Source organism: Marmota flaviventris, chromosome X (assembly GCF_047511675.1).
Source record: "Marmota flaviventris isolate mMarFla1 chromosome X, mMarFla1.hap1, whole genome shotgun sequence".
Lineage (NCBI taxonomy): Eukaryota > Metazoa > Chordata > Mammalia > Rodentia > Sciuridae > Marmota > Marmota flaviventris.
Genome location: NC_092518.1, coordinates 118,517,112 through 118,541,327, shown reverse-complemented (window position 1 = coordinate 118,541,327; position 24,216 = coordinate 118,517,112). Strand labels below are relative to the sequence as shown.

Sequence of the window (24,216 nt, the reverse complement as noted above, 5' to 3'; positions counted from 1 at the left end):
GTTACAAATCTTCACTGTGAATGAAGTCCTGCAAATTTCCTAGGTGGTCCCTTCTTCTGGTCACAAGATGGGGACACTTTGGAATTTGTAGTTTCTTCAGAGAATCCACCATTGGCTGGTTGTGAGCTGCAGGATTCATAAGGGTTCTCACCAATGGCCATGAGAGTAAGATGGACATACGTTCTCCTTGAATTGTGTCAATAATTGGTAAATATTTTCTTCATGATATTTGATTTGCTCTTACTCAAATTGATGATATCAGCTATATTTTCCTTGAAATTACAATGATTACCTGGTTGATATTCACAGAACCCAGTTGGTATGAAAATATGTACCTTGGCAGAGGCTAGGAAGGGTGGCAATACCAAGACCTCTTGAGAATGGAGCAGTTCAATCCAGTAAAAGTCTGGGGCCAAGAAGGTTCCAGTCATTATAAGTACTAATAAGAAGCTGTCAACAATTCTAAACTTCGTATTTTCCAAGAAACTGAGAGTTTACAAATAGCAATCAAAAGCATTCCACTTGGATTCTGCTATTGCCTACATTGCCTTCACAATATGAATTTTGTAAATAAAAATAATAATTTTGGTTTATCTGCTTTGATCTAAGAAGAAAAATTTAGAGTGTCTAACATCTTAAAAAACACCTATTTTGTGGGCCACCATAATGATGCTGGTGTTATATCCTAATATACTGGGTTGGATAGTGTTCTCCCAAAACACATGTCCTCTCAAAAACCTCAGAACACAATTTTATTTGGAAATGGGTCATTGCAGTTCTAATTAGTTAAATTAAGATGATATATATTGGATTAAAGTGGGCCCTAAATCCAATGACTGATATCCTTATAAGAAAGTCATGTAAAGACACAGAAACATACACAAATTCCCCTTAGCACCTACAAAGGAATTATACTTTGATTTCTGACTCCTGATCTCCAGAACTGTAAGATAACCAATTTCTGTTGTTGCAAGTCACCCAGTTTGTGGTAATTTGTTAACTGCAGCTTTAGGAATCTAATGCAAAAGGTGAGATCTTTTTGGGGAGAATACAAATGCCATTTCAACATTACCCAGATACCTTTCCTGCACTCATCTGATATTTGGCCTTTAATAATTTGACCTTCAATACTTCTGTAGACCACCAAACATTCATTATCCATTGAGGGCCTCCCAGCTAGGCAACTTTGTTTTGGAATTTCTATTGATTCTATAACTGTCCAGGGTTCCATGGACAGTCTGATTTCTACAACTCCTCCAAGTAGAGGATCATACTCCCTTGATGTCCTGGTCATTACATGTGCATAAGACAAAGAAGTAGAACAATGTCAAGGAACCTTGCATTCTTATTGCACGTGTCTCAAAATAAACAAAGCCATTTGTTCAGCTGGAACTTCAATATCCTCTTCTGCTGCTCCACTCATACTGTTGAGATTGATTTATCCCTTACACAAGTAACCCTATGCCTCCTCCAAATTAAAGCAAAACTGTAGACTTCCTGGTGGGGGAGATTACTCAATTGCCATTACATTTTTTTTTTAAAGACATCATGAGGACCCACACCCAGATTCACCCTCTAAAAAATTATGAGGACTGAAATTAAGAATAACAGGATGTGATATTCAATTAAAGAGATGAATTTTAGCATAATACCATCATGCTTTGTTGATTGATTTATATATACACATATATATATATATACATATATATACATACATATATATATATTTTTTTTTTTGAATGATGAAGAAGGAAGAGTTTAAAAAAGGCTAAGACTTTGAGTTTCCTTAGCTAAGGTGCCTGAGATGACAGTGATATGTTCAGACATGAACTGTACAAGAGGAGGAGCAAGTAGTTGGGAAGGACCAGAGATGTATTTAGAATGTCTTGTTTTTTGATTAAGCACATATTTAATAAAGCACATAGTTCCTTGCTTTCTTAATTTTGTTGCAAACACAACGATGGTACTACTTTCAAAAGAACTTTGTGAAATCTATAAAAAAAATTTCACAGGAATTATTTTTGACACTTCAGATCTAAAATGTATAGTGAATGTTTGTCTAGTTGATTTTGTTAGAGCTGCTGAGTCTGCAAAATCCAGACTTTATTTTTTTTTAATTTTTATGTTTTGCTTTTAAATGTATCACTGAATGACTATATGATCCCCGGAGGGAGAAAGTGCACAGTGGAAAGTAACTGCCACTCACTCTGGAGGCAGCAAATGCTCTGGCCATAACATTGGGATGATTCAAGTTCAAAACTCAGTTTTGGCAAGTCTATGTTACTTCACATCTCTCAGCCTCAGTTTCACCATATGTCAACTGGAAATGATGTATTATTGACCTTATTACATTATTATGAGAATTTAGTATAATTATAGTGGGCTGAAATTTATCAGGGCCCTAAGCAACTTAGTCAGACGCTGTCTCAAAATACCAATAAATAAATAAATAAAAAGGCTGGGGATGTGGCTCAGTGGTTAAACACCCTTGGGTTCAATCCCCAGTACCACCACCACCACCACCACCAATAATAATAATAATAATAATAATAATAATAATAATAATAATAATAGGTTCAACCTTCTGAAATTCTCATTTCTGTATATAAAAGCCAATTGAATATCAGCAAATTTTTATGCTTTGACCTACACATATGAAACACAGTACACTTAATAAACCTCAGAAACAATTATGCAGGAGATGTGGGTTACATTTCCAGCTCTGTGGAACAGTGTGTTATTCCAGTCCTCTGGATCCAAATCATTTGTTCTAGCCCTGAAGAAGGTTGAACTACCCTCAAGACTCTTTCATGCTTTCACTTAAGGACGTTAATTTCCTCTAACACAGGGTGTGGATTCGTGCCTTGAGAGATCTTTGTCTTGTTAATTGCTGTTTCCTTAGTGCTTAGTACAGTCAGTGCCTTGCACCTAGGAAGGGCTCCCTTAAGTCTTTGAGGGTGAATGACCAAATGCAGGCAAAGTCCAGAAGCAAGGCAATTCGTCTTGATAACTTGGGTACATTTTGGCCTTTCCTCCCCGCCAACCTGTTGAGATCAAGTTGAGATGAAGTGTTCTAGATTGTCAACAGTGAATACTGATTGACTTCTCAAGATGATTACTCCTTCTCCACCTCATTTTCGTTTAGGAGATACCCAGAGTTTTTATTTCCACAGAGGGGTCAGGTGCTCAACTTCTTTCCTGACTTAAGTATTTAAAGGGAAAGGTTGAAATGATGATTGAATCACTGGTTGGAAATGTGAAGATGGCGTGCCATCAAGTCTTTTGAAAAAAATTGTAGGAAAAAAGAGAATTTCCTATAAAGATAGGAAAATAAATTTTTTTATGTGTAGAAAAAAAGATAGCGTTTTTAAGAAAAAATCTGAGTTACATTTTGAGAACAATTTAAATGTTATTTTCATAGTACTACATTTTTAGAAAGGTTATAAAATATTTTGACAAGCATTCAGTTTCTACATTTCCTTGGGGGAAGAGGCTGATAGTAAAATATTGAATTCAAAATAAGAAATGAGTATTCTTGCTATCGCACAGATCCCCAAACCATTATTTGGCATGTTTTGACTCACTAGGCTATTAAAGAATTAAACATAACAGAAGCTTTTTAAAAAATGACATCTGTTGATTTTTTAGCACAATAAAAATGTTTAAAAAATTTTCAGATTATATAGATTTTAGTTCAAATATAATTCCTTTATAAATCAAACAGAAAACAAACCAGTTTTGGATCTATTATCCTACAGCAGTGGACTACCATTTGAATTGTTTTGTATTTATTTCTATGAGTAATAAGGGGCAGGACAACTTCCTAAATCCAGATTGAAATCAGATAGTACAATGGGAGAGGGGAGAAGAAGGTAATAGAATATGTTACCAGGCAAGGACCAGGACTCATCTATCCCCTTCCTCCCCCAGAACCACCATCTGCAAACATTAGTTTAAAAGGATTTTCAGGACAGATAGCATTTTTGTTCATTTACTGACATGATTTATTTTTAAAATATTTTAAAATTTATATATAATATTGTAATTATTTATAAGGCACAATATTGTAATTCAATATACATGTAAAATGTGTAATGATCAAATTAGGGTAATAAGCATTTCCATCTCCTTGAATATTATCATTTCTATGTGTTAGGAACCCTCAAACTCTTCTCTAGTTATTTTGAAATGCACAATGAATTATTCTAGATCAGAGTTGCCCTACTGGGCTTCACTACTCCAATTATATTTTGATACCCATTTTCCACTCTCTGGCTCTCTCCCTTTTCTTTCCTTTCCTAGCCTCTAATGACCTGTATTGTACTCTCCTTTTCTATATGATCAACTCTTTTTGGCTTTCACTAATGAGTGAAAATGTGAGGATTTTGTCGTTCTGTTCCTGGTTTATTTTACTTAACATAATTTTATTCAGTTCCATCCATGTTGTCACAAATGACAGGATCTCATCCTTTTTATAACTGAATACTGTTGTGTTGTACATATGTACACTTTTTTTTTTTTTTTGGTAAGCAGCAAAGAGGTGTTTATTGCGAGCTAGCTCAGTCCTCTGCGTGCACACAGCAACTGGTGACGCTGAGAGGCCCCGAGCCCAGGGTTTGCAGCAGTTTTGTACACTCTTTGGAGAAGGCAGGGACCCCCACATACATCATAGCATCTCTTAGCAAATCATCACACACCGGGGGAAAATCATAAAACAACTCTGAAACATGATTAGCACATTCACTGGTGGGAACAAGTTGGGTAAAGAGAGGTATGTATACTTTTTATCCATTCATGCATTGATGGACACCTCAGTTGATTCCATATTTTGGTGATAGTGTATAGTGCGACAATAAACGTTGAGAATGCAGATTTTTTTGATGTAATGGTCTTATTTCTTTTAGATATATTCCTAGTAGTATGGTTGCTGGATCACACAGTAGTTCTATTTTTATTTTTTTGAGGAACTCCAAACTGTTTTCTTCAATGGCTATACTAATTACATTCCTACCAACTGTGTATAAAGGTTCCCTTTTCTCCCCACCCTTGCCAACCCTTGTCAACATTTAAAAAAAATCTTTTTGATAATAGTCATTTTTATTGGAGTGGGGGTAATATATTATTCTTGTTTTGATTTGTAGGAGCAACTTTTTTGGGGGTATTAGGGATTGAACCCAGAGATACTTAACCACTGAGCTACATTCCTTACCCTGTTTACTTTTTTTAAAAAATTTTTTTTTTATTGTTGGTTGTTCAAAACATTACATAGTTCTTGATATATCATATTTCACACTTTGATTCAAGTGGGTTATGAACTCCCATTTTTTTAAAAAAAAGTTTTTGAAATACAGTCTTCCTAAGTTGATTAGGGCCTCACCAAGTTGCTGAGGCTGGCCTTGAACTTGCAATCCTCCTGCTTCAACCTCCCAAGTTGTTGGAACTGCAGGCATGCACCACTACACCTGTCATGTTGAACATTTTTTTGTATACTCCTTGGCTATTTGTATATCTTCTTTTGAGAAATGACACTTCAGATCATTTGTCAATTTTTATTTTTTTTTGTTTTGCTATTGAATTGTCTGAGTTATTTATGTATTCTGGATACTAACCCCTTATAACATGAATAATATGAATAGTTTGCAAATATTTTTCTCAATCTGTAATCTGTCTCTTGACTCTATTACTTGCTCCTTCGCTGTGCAGAAGCTTCTTAGTTTGATATAATTCCATTTCAGTTTTGTTTTTGTTTCCTATGCTTTTTAGGTCTTATCCAAAAAATCTTTTATCCCAATGTCTTGAAGTGTTTGCCCTATGTCCAGAAGTATAATAGACTCAGGTCTTACATTTGGGTCCTTGATCCATTTTGAGTTGATTTTTCTATAAGATATGCCAGTAATGAAATTCTGAAATGAAATTTAAAAGTAATACCATTCACACTATCTACCCCAAATTAAAGTATCTAGGAATAAATTTAATCAAGGAAATGAAAAATCTCTACAATGAAAATTACAAAACACTGATGAAATAAATATAGAGAGCACAAAAATGAAAAGACATCCCATGTTGATTGATTGGCAGAATTGATATTATCAAAATGTCTACACTGCCCCAAATTATATACAGATTCATTGAAATTCATCATCAAAATACCAATGGCATCCTTAACATAACTAGAAAAACTAATCAGAGAATTCATATGGAAGCAAAAAAGACCCAGAATAGCCAAAGGGATTCTGAATGATCACAAAGCTGGAGGCATCAAAATCCTAACTTCAAAGCATACTAGAAAGCTATGGTAATCAAATAACATGTGGCATAAAAATAGATGAATAGACCAATGGGATATGATAGAAAATCCAGAAATTAACACATATATTAATATGCAACTGATTTTCAACCAAGGCACCACCCAAAACACACATTGGAAAAGGACAGTCACTTCAACAAATGGTTTTGAGAAAATCAAGGGTAGTTTGGATGGAAGAAAGAATTTACCGAAAGATGAGAATAGTTGAGGGATGGGGAAGGAACAGTCAGTACTCAGGAGCTGGAGTTAACAGTGCATGTGTTGATTAAGTGTATTTATAGGTCTCAGAGTTTTGCCTTTTAACTGTGGTTGTGCCTTCTCTTCCATCTTACTGAGTGGCAGCCCGTAGATTTGCTCTTTGTTGATAGGGATATAGAGGCCCAATCCAGACACAGTCGAGTGCTTACTCTTGGACTTTCTCACCTCCAAGTTTTCCTTTCTAGCAGAGCCTTGATTCTCTCCAGCCATTATCATCACTGGTTCATTCTCCTTGGCATCTTTTTTTTCTTTTCTTTTTTCTTTCTTCCTTTCTTTTCTTTTTTGTAGTTGTAGATGGATACAATAGCTTTATTTATCTATCTATCTATTTATTTATTTTTATGTGGTGCTGAGGATCAAACCCAGTGCCTCACACATGCCGGACAGGAACTCTACCACTGAGCCACAACCCCAGCCCATCTTCTTGCCATCTTTATGGAGGCTGTGTGCCTCTTTGTGGGCAAATGAGACAATAAAAGTCCACTGGGGAGCTTATGGGAAATATTTTTCTCTTTAATCATAGAGAGAGGCAATGAAATTCTCTTCTCTTCACCCATTTCCTGCTCTTCAAAGTCCTCAGGTGATATGATGCTTGGAGCTGTCAAGTACCCTTTAGACCCCAAGGAAGATATTGCCAACCCACGGAAGTGGGCAGAGTGGAAAGATATAACTGGGGACTTAAGCTGTGGTTCCTTCCCTGGAGGGTGCCTATTTTGGACTTTGTATTACAAGAGAAAATGTATGTATTGTTGAAAGTAGGAACCAGGCAGAGTAGTGCACACCTGTAATTTCAGCGGTTCTGTAAGCTGAGGCAGAAGGATCACAAGTTCAAAGCCAGCCTCAGCGACTTAGTGAGGCCCTAAGTAACTTAGAGAGACCCTGTCTCTAAATAAAATATTTTTAAAAGAGCTGGGGATGTTTCTCAGTGGTTAAGCACCTCTAGGTTCAATCCGGGGCACCAAAACATAAAAATAAAATTGAATTAAAAAAATAATGTAGGGCTGGGGCTGTGGCTCAGTGGTAGAGCACTTGCCTAGCATGTGTGAGGCACTGGGTTCAATCCTCAGCAACACATATAAATAAATAAAATAAAGATCCATCAACATCTGAAAAATAAAAAAATAATAATGTAGTGTTGAATCAGTTACTATATTATTCGCAAAAAAAAAAAAAAACAAACAAAAAAAACCAGCCTAATTGCTACAGAATACAAGTAAACTAAATAGCACTTCCAGGAGCACTGGGGTTGTTGTCAGCACAAGGGCTAGATTTGGAGTGAATATGGAGTTTGGAGTTCAATAGACCCATGTTTGAATCACTAGCTTTCTGTGCTGACAAGTTATTTCACATCTCTGTGCCTCTTCTATCCTCTGTAAAATGGGAATGACACAAGTACCTACCTCCTGCAATTGTTGTGCTGGTTAAAAGAGACCATGTAATGTGCCTGATAAATAATGGATGTTATCTCTCTTCTTCTCTGACTTTGCTTCCGCTGCAGTCTTCTTTTTTTATTTTTAAAAAATGCATTGATTTTTAGAAACTTAACTTTAAATTTTTAATGAAGCATTTTAATGCAGTGAAAAATTTAAAACCGATTTAATTTTATTTTTTTTACAAAAAAACATATAATCTTTTGAAACCATATAATCTTTTAACTTTGTTTTCCTTTAGATCCATATTAGTGGTTGGATGTTGATGGCAAAAAAAATAGTTGCAATTTCAGGATCCCTAGAGAATTTATTTGATTGTATTGTAAATGTTTTTCCATATTTATAAAGCACCTTTTCTTTGAACCACCCCGCCCCCCCCAACAGTAGATTGCTTAAGACTTTAGTAACTGGAAGAGCAACTACCAAAGATCTATAATTCTCTTGCTCTGAGAAACAATGAGACTTCCTGAAATTTGATATATCATCTCAAAAATCTTTAAGTGTTTCTTAAAAGTAATCCTTAAATTTCTGTTTTTAATGCTATTTTCAGTCACAACAAAAGCAGATAAAAATAGAGTGGCTCAGTTTTTCCTACCTGTAGAAATTGGAAAACAAAATGATGTTTCCATAACAGTAACTAATAAAGTTGTCATAATAGTTCTACAGCACAAATGCTAACAACTTCACAAAAGGTTAAATACTGCTTTGAGCTGGACCCTGTGCTAGTTCTTTCCAGTCATCATCTCATTAAATCATGTCAAGACCCCATGTGTTACACTCTTTTTTAAAATAGTTTTATAGTTTTCAGGTTGTGTTTATTTTTATTTATTTATTTTGTAGTTGTAGATGGACAGGATGTCTTTATTTTGTTTGTTTGTTTATGTGTGGTGCTGAGGATTGAGCCCAGTGCCTCACACATGCTAGGCAAGCTCTTTGCCACTGAGCCCCAGCCCCATCCCCGCCCCATGTGTTACAATCTTATTCCCATTTGAGAGAAAAGAAGATTGAGAATTGAGAAGTTCAGTAATCTAGCCAAGTTCACTCAGTGAATTAAAGTGATACAACTGGTATTCAACCCAAGTTCTATTAGACTTGGGAGCCCATGCTAGTTAATTTCTACACTGGACTGCTTCCTAAAGGATCTGCTAAAACTTTCTGAGTTGACACACTTTCCTATACAACTGGACCTAAACATATATCGGTCATTCATTATAATGCTAGTTGCATTTATTGAGTGATAACATTTAATTATCAGAACAACTCTGAAAAATAGATATTATTGCTGTTACTATTATTTCAACTTAGAGATGAAGAAAGTGAGGGACTCTTGTGGGCTGGAATTTCTCTGAGTCTGCACAATTTGTATTGGATATTCAAAGCCATGAAAGTGTTGCTCCAAAGCCCATGTCCATTTTATTTTACTATGTAACTTCCTGTTATAATAAAAGTGAAGCAACAGGAAAGCTGTTGCACATATTTTAAGTGCTTCCAGGGCAATGCATTTCTTTAGCCCTTGAACAACTAGAATCATACTAGGTACTTAACTAGTACTCTATAAAAATTGATTAATTGACTGATTGATAACAAGTAATAATATCTTACTTGCATACATTTCTTCCAAAGAAATATTCAAGGGCCTGACAATGACATAAGTCAGATCATGATTTCCAAAATACACATATATATGCACAATGTTTGCAGGATGATTTCACAACAATGACAATTTCTCCGGTTTGTGGAAGTCTCAAGGACACAATTGTCAAAATGAAAGCTGGTCACATCATTTTTAAAAAGGCAAATATCGTAGTAGTTTTCCAAGAAGAAAATCAAAAAGGCTGGAGACCTGACTTTCCTTTAGAAAACTGAGAATTAGATATGAATCAAAATAGCTTGTAGAACTAAAATTTTATGTGTCAATCATCATAACCCTCAAGCAGATATATATATAAAATCTTGAAATTCATGGCACTTTATATACTCATTGTCCGAAAGGGATAGAACAAATGAGGGTAGAGTTAATGTGTATTTCATTAGCAAAATAAAGTCCAGTGTTTAAAAAACGCATTGTTATTTTATTTATATAATTTCAGATTGGAAGCTGTGGGAAAACTGTGGGAACTGTGGGAAACTAGTGTGTTAGAAGAAATCAGGAGAATTGGAATCTAGTTCTGACTATGTTGCTAACTTACTGTGTGACTTGGGGAGCATACTATTCTTTTCCGTCTCTGAAGCTGCATTTCCCCAACTATGCAAAGAAAGTTTGATAAAATGATCTGAAAAGTCCCTTTCATGTACAAGTACCAGAGGATATCAACCCGTTGTTTTTCTTTCGATTTCCAGGTCATTGCCATGGGAGAAAATGGATGTTCTTGAGAAAAGTCCCTTTGATAGAAGAAATTCTGTCTTGAGCTGAAAGAACTTAGAGACTATAAGGCTCTGCATTCATTTCCAGAGCTAATAGCATGCTCCATGGGTATATCAGTCAAGATTCTTGTGATTTCCAGTGACTGAAACTAGACTGGAACTTTGCTTAGGACAAACAAAAAAGGAAAAAAAGAAAAAGGAGACTTATTCTTCCACACAATCAAGCCATGGGAAGAACAAGGACAACTGAACAAAAGATGCAAGTAACTGAAAGGATTCTCTGTTGTTCGTTTTTCTCCCTCCCTCCCTCTTTCCTTCTTCCTTCCAGTCCTCTTCTTTTTCTGTCTCTCATCTTTGCTTCTGAGTATCAGCTTCATTGTCTTGGACTTCTTCCACACAGCTGCACTCATGGCAGCTGGTTAGATCTGTACTCTTACTTCCCAGAGTTGCTGACAGAGAGGAATTTATACTTACTCCTTTTAATCACAAGTATTAAAAGTCCCTGGAAGGAATCTGATTCACCCAGCTTGTATCAGGTGCCCAATCACTGTGTCCAGGCATCAGATTTCTGTAAGAACATAGCAACATAGCAGTTGTCTTTCAAAGGGTCATTTCCCACAAGGAGAGTGTTTAGATTAGACTAGATCCGAGTGCGGTGGTGCATACTTGTAATCCCATCAGTTCAGGAGGTTGAGGCAGGAGGATCGTGAGTTCAAAGGCAGCCTCAGCAACAGTGAGGCTCTAAGCAACTCAGTGAGACCCTATCTCTAAATAAAATATGAAAAATAGCTGGAGATGGGGCTTAGTGGTTAAGTGCCTCTGGGTTCAATCCCTGGTACCAAAGAGAGAGAGAGAGAGAGAGAGAGAGAGAGAGAGAGAGATTAGATAACCACTGCAGTGTGATTTTATTGTGTGTGTGATAGAAGACTGCTGAGCACACTCACAATGGCCACAAAAGACTCTATGGCATTTTTGCAATCAGGAGAGTCTTGGAAAATCAAATATTTTTATGTTGAATCCAAAAGACCAAAGGGTTGAATATATTCTATTACTCTCATTTCTATAATGCAGATTCCCTGTGGTTTGGCAAGAGACATCTATTTTCTATAATGTCACTCGAGGAGTAAGCAACAGAAACTTCATTCCTTTTTATTATTCATAACAATACCTGATACTTACATACTATGGCATTTTCATCAAAGCATCTTAGAATATACAATTAACAAGTATTAGTCAATTTTCAGATGGGAAGTCACAGATGCTGAGAAGACAAAGCCAGGCACCGTGAGTCTGCCTGGGATGATAAACTTCTGGAAAGTACCTTTTCTAACCCTGGCCTAGTCAGTCAGCCAGAGTTCCAGGGTGAAATACCCTCCAGTCCAGAAACCTGGTTCCAGTGAAGGTACGTTTACCATGTACTTTAAGGGGTCTTAGCACTTCTAGGGTCATAGATTGATTAGAATCTAATGAAAGATTAGGGGCCTCATCCCCTAAAGGAATGCATGATCATACATGCAAAGCACACCCATATCTTGCCCATAACTTCGCTTACCATGTCATGGAAGCTCTAAAGCCCATTCATGAAATCATTCACTCAGTACCCTAAGGGAATTAGAGGTCAGAAGCCGACACTGTGTTGTTAGGTGCTGGAGACAGGATAGTGTTATTTTGAAGTCCTAACACCCGGTTATCTCAAAATGTAACCTTATTTGGAAATAAGATCTTTAAAGAGGTAACCAATTTAGAATTAGGTTATAGAGAAAGCTCTATGTCAACATAGCAAATGTTCTTGTTAAAAGAAGAGATTTAGAATCAGAGGCTCACATACAAGGAGGCACCTGTAAACACAAAAGCATGGATCAAGGGGATACATCCATAAGCCATGAAACCCCAAAGATTGCCAGCAAACCATTAGAAGCTAGTATAGATGCAGGGGACAGATTCTTCCTTAGAGCCCTCGGAAGGAACCAAACCCTCTGACACTTTAATCTTGGACTTCTGGACTCTGAAACCATGAACAATGCATTTCTGTTGTTTAAGCTACCCAGTATGTGGCATTTGTTGACAAAATAACACAAACAGTAAACAGAGAAAAATTAAGTTCTATCCTTATGGAGCATGTACTTTTGCAAGGAAGAGAAATAATTGAAAGGTACAAAACTGTATGCTGTGTATTTTGCGAGCAAGACTCCAAAGGTTGATGGGAATATATAGAGGAGACCTAATTTAATATAAGTGATCAGAAAAAATACGTAAAAAATATCAAGGATGAGCAGAAGTAACATATCACAAGGGTGATGGGGTAGGAAGTGGGTTATGAGAGGAGAAAATATCCATATGCAAAGGCTTAGAGGTGAGAAAAAGCATGATGCATCTCAGGAACAGAAAGAAGCTCACTATGACTGAGTCTAATGTGTAAAGAAGAGAAAGGTCAGAGAAGAGGATGTACATGTGGAGTTAGATCTTGGAGAGTCTTATAGACCAAACTAAAGTACTCAGACTCTAGTGTAAGCACAATAAGAATCCACTAAAGAGTTTAAAGCAGTGGACTCAAGATCATATTTATATTTGAGAAAGATGATAATGGATACAGGGTAGAGGATGGATTTGAGAACACCAAAAGTGGAAAGAGAGACCAAGTTAAGAGACTATTATGGTAGTACAGGGACAAATTTTGATGGCTTGGATCAAAGTGGAAGTGGTGAGTGTAGAGATAAGTAAATGGATTTGAGGAATAAGTTTGAGTCAGATCCAATAGAATGGGAGGATTTGGGGTTGAGGAAGAGATGGGAATGTAGATGATTTTTAGATTTGGGGTTTGGACAAGTGAGTGGATGGAAAAAATAAGCAAGACTGGAGAGGAACAACTTTGGGGAGAACTCTCTTTTGCAGGTAGGCACTGGAGGCCCATAGACACCAAGTTAAGAACTTCTGCTGTATGAAATGAGGGAAGGGAAAACACTGAGAACTTAAGCAGACTGAATGAGCTGAATTAATTGTCGGATTTGAAAGATTACTCCAGCAGCTGACTAAGGGTAGATTAGAAGTGAGAATTTACGCCAGGCCCAGTGGTGCATCCCTGTGATACCAGAGGTTCAGGAGGCTAAGGCAGGAGGACCATGAGTTCAAAGCCAGTCTCAAAAAAAGCTTCACACTCAGCAAGTCAGTGTGACCCTGTCTCTAAATAAAATACAAAATAGGGCTGGGGATGTGGCTCAGTGGTTAAGTGCCCATGAGTTCAAGCCCCGGTAGCATGCCCCTCCCCGCAAAAAAGAAGTGGGAAATTAGAGACCAAGATCCAACTTTAGAAAACTGTTGCAACAGTATAATTTAAAAAAAAATACGAGCATCTGAAATAGAGCAGTGCTCGTGAGAATGTAGAGAAAGGGGACATATTTGAAAACTCTTGAGAAAGTAAAAATGACAGAATTTATCGATATTTTAGAAAGGGGAGTGATGGGAGCTGGAGTCTAGGATGATTCATATATTTCTTAAGCATGGAGACAGAATCTGTTGAATTATAAAATTCAGAAGAAGATCTTAGTGGTAGGGATATAATAAATTATGTTTGGGATACATTATGGGATTAATAGGACCTTCAGGTAGAGTAGTTGGAAATATCTGTGCCTCAAGTCCATCAATATACAAATAGGGGGACTGGGGATGTGGCTCAAGCGGTAGCGCGCTCGCCTGGCATGCGCGCGGCCCGGGTTTGATCCTCAGCACCACATACAAACAAAGATGTTGTGTCCGCGAAAACTAAAAAATAAATATTAAAATTCTCTCTCTCGCTCTCTCTCTCAAAAAAACAAAACAAAACATACAAATAGACTCTAATGCCTCCTACCTTAAAACACATACTTTTTGATCTTACATACCTTTCCAGCCACTTCCTCTCAAAGAATTTCCTGCACCTTATTTACTTTTTAATTTCCCATTCATTATTTTTAAATATCAATTTTATTGAGATATAATTTGCACAACATGTAATTCACCTATTTAAAGTGTACAGTGGTTTTATGATATCACAGAACTGTGCAACTATTGCTACATCAATTTAGAAGCATTTCTCCCATTTCCAAACTACCCTTTAACTATCATCCCTATCCCCTCAACACTCCCACAAGCCCTCAGCAACCACCAATTTACTTTCTGTCTCTATAGAATTACTGACTCTGTACAGTTTTTTATATATGGAATTGTATAATATGTGCTCTTTTGCAACTATCTTCTTTCACTTAGTATAATGTTTTAACATTCTTCAATTTTGCAGCATTTATCACTGTTATTCTTTTTTGTGGTGGAATAATATTATATTATATTACTATGCACCATTTTGTTGATTCATTCATCAGTTGACCCGCCTTCACTCTTCAACCTTTTCCAACTGGCTTTTATCTTCACCAAGCCACTATAAATGCATTTGTCAAAGTCACCAATGACTTCTACATTGCTTATATTTTATTTATTTATTTATTTATTTTTGTTACTGGGGTTTGAACTCAGGGGCACTCAACTACTGAAACACATCCCCAGCTCTATGCTTTTGCTGAGGCTGGCTTTGAACTTGCAATCCTCCTGTCTCAGCTTCCCAAGTCGCTGGGATTACAGGCATGCACCACTGTGCCTGGCTGCACATTGCTTATTTTAATACTTCTCTATTTTTATATTATTCAGCCTTGTGAAGATTCAACATGTCTAACCACTCCTTCTTTCCTGAAATACTTTCCTCTATGGGTTTCAGTGATACCATATTTTTCCTACACAAACATTGGCTCATTTCAATTTCTTTGCTGGTTTCTCCCCTTCTATCCCACCTCTAAATATTGAAGTGCTCTAGATTTTGATCTAGAATAATGCCTATTCCCATTAAATGATTTCCTCCAATTCAATGGCATCATCTATTATCTATGTATACTGATAGCTCCAAAGTTTTTATCTTCAGTCTAGATCCCTTCTTTGAGCTCCACATTCATGTATTCTACCTCCCACTTAACTGCTTCCCTTAAACGTATAATAGACACCTCAAATTTAATAAGACCAAAGCAAAATATCTGGCTCCCTACCTTCTACACCACTTTCACAAACCTGTTCCCCCTGAGTCTTCTTCCCCTCAATGAATTGTTCAATAGTGGCTCAAATAAAAACCTAGAATTCACTCTTAACTCTCCCCTTTTTCTTCATCTATTTTACCCAATTCTTGAAACATTTCAATGGAATTTATCTACAAATTATATCTGAATTTGGCCATCTATTAGTACCTCCACCATTACCCATCTAATTTAAGTCTGATGCAGAGAGACTAGTGATCTCTTGCTTGGACCACTAGAATATCATCCTCACTTCTCTCCCTGATTCTTCTTTTGGCCCAATTTTATTCCATTCTGTACATAACAGCCAGAGTGATCATTCTAAAATATAAATCAAAGCATATGTTTCAAAATCCTTTTAAAAATACTCCTTGCTACATAAATGGAATCTTCTAGACTACAATTCAAAGTTCTGAGTATAATTTATAAAGCCCTATGAGACCAGCTCTTGTCTAATTTCATCTGCTACTTGCCACCTTGCTCATGGTATTATAGCCTCACTGATTTGTTGTTCTGAAGCACATGCGGTATATTAGCATTTCAGAGCCTTTGCACTTCTATTTCTTTGCCTCAGAGGCTATTCTCCCAGATGTATAGCTAGATTATTATTGTATCATCTCAGCTCAAATGTTACACTCTTTTGAGGTGTCCTTCTCTGACTACTCTACTTAAAATCAAACCCACCATTTTGTTCATAATAGTGAAATGATTCAAATAATTTTCTTAAAATGGAAAGTTATATTGCATTGCTCCTCTTAGGTCATCAGGAAGATTATCCTTTAAAATTTTTGGAATTAAATGTATTTGTTTAAAATAAATATCCCAGTTGAATTAGCATCATAGCATGAAATTGACGGAGGAAAGAACTTTTTCCAGAGAAAACTCTGCAAAAAAGTCTCTTAGTAAAGAAAAGGAATATGCATATTTTTAGAAAGGTATAATTTATAGCATAGACCGTTTTAAGTAGAAAATATAAAAACATCATTATTGACCATTGTAAAAGCATTGTCCTTAGTGAACATAATGTACCAAAATATTGGTCACTGTAGTAACATAACAGTGGTTTAGAGCTACATCTATATTTTCTTGGAAAGTTCTGGTTCCGTAGAAACCCCTGGGATTTCATAACAGTTTGGAACACTATAATCAGCTTCCTTTAGAGATCGCTAAAATTTTCAAAGATGACCTAAACTCAGAGCAGATGCCAATAGCATGATAGCTTCCAAGGGTTAAGAAAACTTATTTTTTTCATTGGAACTAAAGTCTACATGTATAGGTCAGAACATGCAAACTAAATCTAAACCAGGCAACTACCCTCTAAAATATAAGATTTAAATAAAATTAAGAGTCTACTGATATAATAAAATTCATAAGATATAATTTTAAAAATTACCTGTCATACCAAAAGCCAGGAAAATCACTGCCTGAGAAAAAATAATCAACTGACTACAATACTGGGATGAATCATACGTTGGAATTATCTGATAAAGGTTTTAAATCACATGTCATAAAAATGCTTCAACAATCTATTATAAATCCTATTGAATTTATTGACTTTTTTTGATATTAGGCAGGTATGGTGCAGCTGGAGGAGGTGGACTGTGGAAGGTGTGCCTTAGGAGTTTACATTTTGTGAGCTGAGCTTAGCCTCTCTGCTTCCTGGTGCAATGTCTTGAGCTGCTTTCCTCTGCCACACTCATCTGCCATGATGTTCCGCCTCACCTCAAGCATAGAGCAATGGAGTCTGCTGTCTATGGACTGAGACCTCTGAAACCATGAGTCCCAAAATAAACTTTTCTTCCTCTAAAATTGTTCTGGTCAGCTCTTTTGGTCACAGCAGTGGCGAAAGGCAGTTCTCTAAACACAAAGGAAATTTTAAAAGAAGAAGTCATGGACCTTCTGGAAGTAAAGAAGAATAATGGAATGGTTTAAAATAGAAGTAAATATAATAGACTATCTTTCATCTCGTGAGTTTCTTTAATCATATTTTATAGTTGAAACAAATGTCATAACACTATCTAATGTGGAGTTCAATGATTATAGAGAAAATATTTAAGATAATTATATTTTAAACATGGGGATGGCAAAGGGACCTAAATGGATTTAAGTTCCATCTTTCACTCAAAGTGGTAAAATGTTAACAACAGTAGGTTGTGATATTATGTCTCTGTGTGGTAATACCTGTAATAACCACTAAGAAAACTATTTGAAGCAATATACTCAAAAGTTTTATAAATAAATAAAATGGAACTCTAAAAATTATCTGAGCACCATATAAGAAAGCAAGAAAAAAGAAACAGAAAATAAACAAAAATAAATATTAAAATGGAAGATGTAAACTCTGGAAACTCAATAATTACTTTAAATGTAAATTGTCTAAATTCATCAGTTAAAATATATTGGAAAAGTACATTTAAAAAATGTGACCTAATCATATACTGTCTATAAGCAAAATATTTCAAAAATAACAAGATAGTTTGAAAGTAAATGGGTAGAAAAAGACCATGCAAGCAATCAATACAAAACAACAACGACAATGTTAATATCAGTTAAAGTAGGCTTCAGAGCAAAGAAAATTACCAAAGACAGAGAGGGATGATACATAATGATAAAATAATTAATCCATTTCAAAGACACCAAAGATAAAACTGGAAAATGTGTGAGCAAAACCTACAGAGTGAAAAGGAGAAATAAATCCACAATAATACTGGGAGACTCCAACACCTTACTCTTAGTTATTGATAAGAGTTGTTAGATAGAGAATCAGGAAGGATATATCAGAACTTAACACAAGCAACCACCAGGATTTAATAGGCTTACATAGAATGTTTCACCCAAACACAATGGAATACTCAGTTTTTTCAAGTGCTCATTCATTAATATAACTATGTCCTAGATCCTAAAATAAACTATAACAAATTTTTTACAAAATGTAAGTCATACAAATTGTGTTATTTAGCCAAGATGGAATCAAATTAGAAATCAATAGCAGAAAGATAAAAGGGGAGTGTCCAAACACTTGGAAACTGAATACACACTTAATTATCTATAAGACAAAGAGACAGTCTCAAAGGAAATTTAAAAATACATAGGACTGAACGAAAATGAGAATTCATCATATTGAAATATATGTGGAGATACTTAAACAGTGCTTAGAGAGAAATTTATAACAGTGAATACTTACATTAGAAAATGGGGAAAATCTCAAATCAATAAGCTCACACATTTGTACCACGAAAAAGAACACAATAAATCCAAAGAAAGCAGAAGGAAGGAAATAATAAAGATGAAGACAGAAATCAATGACACTGAAAACATGGAATCAACAGGGAAAAAAGAATAGAATAAAAAGCTGGTTCTGTGAAATAGCTCAATAAAATTTATAAATCATTAGGAAGTTTGACAAAGAGAAAAAGAGAGAATACAAATCACTAATATGAAGAACAAAATAAGGATATGATAGCAGATCCTGCAACCAATAAAAGGATAAAAAAGGAACACTATAAACAACTTTATGTTCATAAATTTGTATTCAGGAACCTGTACAGAAATGTTCAAAACAGTTTTATTTGTAACAACCCCAAACTAGAAAATATCCAAGTGCCCTTCAATGGGGAAATGGTTAAACAAACCATGGCACATGTGTACCATAGAATCTTACTCAACAAAACAAAGGAATGGACTGCCAATCTACGCAACAACTTGGATGAATGTCAAGGGAATTATGGTGAGGGAGGGGGAAACTGTCTTAAAATTATACAGACTGTATGGGTCCAGTTATATAGCATTCTCAAAATGGCAAAACTATAATGATGAAGGGCAAATATTTTTTCTCAGGGATAAGAAAGAGTGGCTTGGTATGGTTTTCCAAAGGTAACACAAGAGAGTTTCATGGTGATGGTACAATTAAGTATCTTGATTGTGGTGGTGATGATTATACATATCTTCATCACGCAATAAAATTGGAAAGACACAACACACACACACACACACACACACACACACACACACACACACTGGCATATAATTGGCAGAATTTGAGTAGTCTCATTTGCTCATCTATAAAGTGGGGGTCATATCATGCCTACCCCAGAGGGTTGTTGGAATGAAATATGAGATAAAAAATGCTTGGCAGGTCACCTCCTGACTTACTGTTAATGGTAGTTATTATTACTAACACCTACCTTTAGTGGCAGGCAGCCAATGTCTAGAACCTATGGTTTTAGACTTCACTCCTTATTAAAATTGTGAATGAGTTTTGTCCTTTCTATCTGTACCATCTTAAAAGATTTTGAGAAAATCTCCAGGTTTCAAATAAACCTTTACTTATGTGGGGTCTACACTGTGGTTTTGACTGAGTTTCATGCTGAGATATGGGTTCAGTCAAAGGTAGCGTTCAAAGTGAAATTTCAAGGGGAAGGGCTTTTATGCAACTACAATGGAAGAAGATTCGCAAAATGGAAACTGCAGAGTTTGCACAAATCTTAGGTCAGTTTGCTTTCTTAGGCCAGAAAACTCTGTCTACACTGGTGCAACCATAAGACCAAAGGAGAGAAGTGGGTGTGAGAACAGAAGAGGCCCCTTCCTGTATCCAGTAGCTACCCTGGGTACAAAGGAGAGATGGTTTTAAGAAAGGTAAGGCAGGATCCTGTCCAGCAGCTGTATCTTTTGATGTATCAAGTCACCTTCAGGTGATTTCTCCTTGTCAGAGGCACAGTGAGGCTGTGGGTAGGCAAAGGTCAATGCAGATGCCTTTCCCTAACTCTCATATGGGAAGTAGCTGTGGAAACACAAGCATAATTACATTTCATGAATATATGATTATGTCAAAACAAGCCCCAATATTATGTATGACTATAATGCACTAATAAAAATGCCAAAAAAGCACATGAAATCTTCTGTGTAAAGTAGAAAACATGAGCCAACAGGGTAATCACTTCTATAGCAGTGGGAAAATAATTGGTCTTGAAGATAGAGCATTATAACTCAATAATGTCTTGTTTACATGCTTATATAATCAGCACTCCCACAATATTTTAATCTTATCCTACTCGTGACTAAGGTCACACGTTTACCAATGAAAGTGACTTTCCAGGGTGTCTTCTGAGTACATGTGTCCAGATGTTATGCATCTTTTAAAAGTCATGCTAAATAACAATTTTGTCAGGAGTAGCCAAGAAATAAACCCCTGGGAACATGGAAGCTGGGAACATCTGTTCAGGGAAAAAACTGAGCATACGGGTCCAAGGAACCTGCAAGTATAAAATAGTTTTGGAGGGCTAATTTTCTACATTTTTTCTCAGTTTTTGTGCAGATTTTGTGCTGCATTGCCTGATAAGGAAATTAGGAAGAAAGGAACGTATCAAATAATGTCTCCTTCAACCCAGCTAAAGGCATCCTCCTGAGTTTTTCCAAATATACTTCTCCAGGGAAGTCTTCTCTGACCTTTCTTCCAGTCCCATTAGGGAAAAGCCCACTTTCATCTCCCTGCTGCTCACCCCTTGCCTTCAAAGTGCACATTACACTTAAAATTAAATTACAAGTTGTGTAATTAATAGCTAGACATGGTGACAAACACCGTGTAATCTCAGTGGTTTGGGAGGCTGAGACAGGAGGATTGCGAGTGAGATCCTGTCTCTAAATAAAATACAAAATAGTGCTCGGGATGTGGTTCAGTGGTCAAATGCCCCTGAGTTCAATCCCTGATTACACCCTCCCCAAAGTGTGTAATTAATATTTTTGTGTTCATATTTTTTTCTGTTAGATGGTACATCCTATGAGAACAGGACTATGTCCACTTTAGTTGCTGCTTACCAGGGACTCCTAGCTCAGAACTTCAATTTCCCCACCCATCCTTTATCTGAACTTACTGGATGGGTTTCTGTTATTTGTAAACATGAAACTTCAGTAGAAGGCAAAGGAATAACTGAAAATTCAAAGTCTCTGAAAAGTTCAGTCCAAGTTTCTCCCCAAGAGTTTACCTGCAAACAGATTATTTCTGGGTCCACATTTCAACCTTGACTGCTTGGATGACTAGATCTGCACCCTCTTCTTAGCGTTCATTCTAGTTTCATTTTTAGGTTGCTAATCTGACCTTTAGGGTATTTTTAAAGGCAATGAATGCAAAGAGAAAGTAGGTATTTTCCCCAAGAGTTATTACAAAAGTGAGACCGCATCATTTCTTAGATTCTCTGTACATAGGGACCTGTCAGCAGTTCAAGTTCCCAGTTCCTCACACTTATGCCAAAAAGTAATCCATCCTTATTCCACCATAAGTTTTTCTAGGAAATATTAGGCTGTGGTATTTATCGAGCATTTATTATTCTCTTAATGATGTGGTTTATGGCTTGTCCACTAAGCCCAAACATTTAGCAAACACCCCTAGACTTTTTTATTTGTTCTTTTTTAGATATACATAACATTAGAATGTATTTTGACATAGCATACATACATGGAGAATAACTTCCTATTCTTATGGTTGTACATGAGTGGAATTACACTGGTCATGTATTCATATATGAACATAGGACAGTTATGTCCAATTCAGTCTGCTGTCTTTCCTATTCCCATCCCCCTCCCTTCCCTTCATTCCTCTCTGTCTAATCCAGTGAATTTCTTCCTGCCCCCCCTCACTTATTGTGTATTCATCCACATATCAGGGAGAACATTCAGCCTTTGGTTTTGGGGGGATGGGCTTATTTCACTTAGCATGATAGTCTCCAGTTCCATCCATTTACCAGCAAATGCCATAATTTTTTCTCTTTTAATGCTGAGTAATATTCCATTGTGTATGTATATATATATATATATATATATATATATATATATATATATATATATATATATCACATTTTCTCTATCTATTCATCTGTTGAAGGGCACCTCGGTTGGTTCCATAGCTTGACTATTGTGAATTGAGCTGCTGAACATTGATGTGGCTGCATCACTGTAGTATGCTGATATTAAGTCCTTTGGGTATATACTAAGGAGTGGGATAACTGGGTCAAATGGTGGTTCCATTCCAAGTTTTCTGAGGAATCTCATACTATTTTCTAGAGTGGTTACACCAATTTACAATCCCACCAGCAATGTAAGAGTGTACCTTTCCCCCCACATCCTCACCAAAATTTATTGTTACTTGTATTCTTGATAATTGGCATTCTGACCCCTAGACTTTTGAATATAGGATTCAGTAGTCCCCCCTCCAAATGAACTCTTTCTTTCATTTAGTTCATAATTAAACAAATGCACTCCATTTTTCTTCTCCCCCAGTCCCCACACCTACAGTATTCAGGCAGACCTTGGAAGCCCTCATCAGCACTGTTGGAAAGCAAATCCCCATACTTAGTGGGAGGCTTCAACAAAAACTAAGCCCCTCACCTACTCACAAGGCAAGATTTCAAGGACTATATAAGTTCTCAAATAGAGTGAGGCACTTCTTGAAAATTCCTTTCAAAAGCACTGATTACTCTAATGCTTAATATGTTGGCAATGTATTTTAATATATAAGAAGACATTACTTTTCTATCTCTATTTTCAAGAGACGCTACTTCTAGGTCTTTCTTTCTTTCTTTTTTCTTTTTTTTTTTTTTTTTTTTGGTACCAGGGATTGAACCCAGGCGTGCTTAACCACTGAATCACATCCCCAGCCATTTTTTTTGTATTTAATTTAGAGACAGGGTCTCACTGAGTTGCTTAGTGCCTTGCTAAGTTGCTGAGGCTGGCTTTGAACTTGTGATCCTCCTGCCTCAGCCTCCTCAATCCTAGTCCTCTTTTGATCTTAGCATGAGATGCCACATCCCCTACTCCCACATTCTCTTCTAATACATCAGCACAGTATTCTCTTCTGTGTTTCTGTCACAGCCTTAGAAGACCACTTAAGCTATTGGTCCTTGCACATTCTTCTACCTATTTCCCACTAGACTGAGAGTCCCTGAGAGAAAAGACTACATCTTCTATATTCAATCAATTCTGCCCTATGCTGCTTCTGGGCCTTAACTCCTAATTACCTGTCAGAATTTTGCTCAATCACTTCCCCTTATGTGAAGCCTTTCTCAATGCTTTCCCACAGTGCTTCACCCTAAACTAAAATCCCATAGCTATGTGGTCCACTGCATTTACTGTAATCATCTATTTGGTAGTCTATCTCTAGTGGTGTGCTGGTAAATGTTTAATAACTGGTTTTATGAAAGGAAAAATAGCTTCCTAGTTCGTACTGATTGCCAATTTCCATGACCTCACCATAGCTAATTTCAATATAATGACATGAGGTCACACAACATTGAGTTGAAGAGAAGTGGCCAAGCAGCAGCACATTATTATATTGTATAGAATTTCCATCATATTGGTTCAATAAATGCAGATAACCTCAAAAGCACAGATAGTCATTAAAGGCAGCAAAATAATTAGGCATTGAGAAATTTTGAGTATTTGTGAACTCTGTTTTAAATATATTTTATTTATCTGCCAGTTTATTTAGTTGTCCCTCAAAATCCAGAACAAATTGGTTCTAGGTCTCCCCTCAGATAACAAAAGTTGAAGATGCTCAAGTCCCTTATATAAAATGATATAGTATTTGCATATAACGTATGCATACCCTCCTATATACTGTAAATCATCTCTAGATTATTATTTTTTTACAGTGCTGGTGATTGAATACAGGGTCTTGCATATACTACACAAGTGCTCTACTACTGAGCTATGCCCCCAGTCCCTAGGTTACTTATCATAGCTAATACAATGTAAATTATATGTGAATAGTTGGGTT

General features: G+C 36.3%; 1 long non-coding RNA gene across 1 annotated transcript in view; it reads left to right on the top strand.

Annotated features, from left to right (window-relative positions):
* Positions 1-17,326, top strand: part of LOC139703302 (uncharacterized) — a 62,225-nt gene extending 44,899 nt beyond the window's left edge. The window contains exons 2-4 of the long non-coding RNA XR_011705703.1: positions 10,336-10,618; positions 11,604-11,761; positions 17,020-17,326. This is a non-coding gene — a long non-coding RNA (uncharacterized lncRNA). The remainder of the gene's footprint in view (positions 1-10,335; positions 10,619-11,603; positions 11,762-17,019) is intronic.
* Positions 17,327-24,216: the final 6,890 nt, after the last annotated feature.